This window comes from Pyxicephalus adspersus, chromosome 1, assembly GCF_032062135.1.
Source record: "Pyxicephalus adspersus chromosome 1, UCB_Pads_2.0, whole genome shotgun sequence".
NCBI classification, from domain to species: domain Eukaryota; kingdom Metazoa; phylum Chordata; class Amphibia; order Anura; family Pyxicephalidae; genus Pyxicephalus; species Pyxicephalus adspersus.
The window spans coordinates 110,151,731-110,152,373 of record NC_092858.1 but is presented as its reverse complement, the minus strand read 5'-3'; positions in this window follow the sequence as shown (position 1 = coordinate 110,152,373).

Here is a 643-nt window from a genome sequence, read left to right as displayed (position 1 = left end):
TCAAGCAACTGGGGACCTCCCCCATGATGCACAGTGCCCTCCAATTAGAGCAGGGATACCCCCTCCATGTTTATTGTGGCAGACAGCCCATTGGCTGTCTGTCACTGCATGCCGCACAGGCAGCCATTGGCCTATATAAGGCCAAGGCGTGCCTGCATTTACCCCTCCTGACAGAGATTTGCTGATGGCATCGCAACCTTTCTGTGCTGCTTAGCTTGCTTTCTTTGTCAAAGTGAAAAAAGTGCTTTACTTTGGTAGACTGTGTCACACTCACACTATTAGATAGATTGTTGGATTGTACTGTATTTGTGCAGTCCTGAAATCTACTGTACTCAGATAGGTAGAGTGTTTCACTGTTTGATAGATAGATACATAGATAGATACATTGATAGATAGAAAGCTAGATAGATAGATAGTCAGTGTGTTACATACACGCAGCCAAAGGCAGGGTCCCCTCGCTGACTGCGTGCACAGTATCACACTTGTACTGGGAGACAGACACACAGACGCAGTGTATACTGCAGTATATAGTTTGTATACTGTGGTGCATAATAAAAGAGTCACCACTGAAGCAAAGTGCTGCATACAACACAGCGCACTTGTATTTTTTGTGTCAACCCCCCCCTTATCAAATTGACCTATA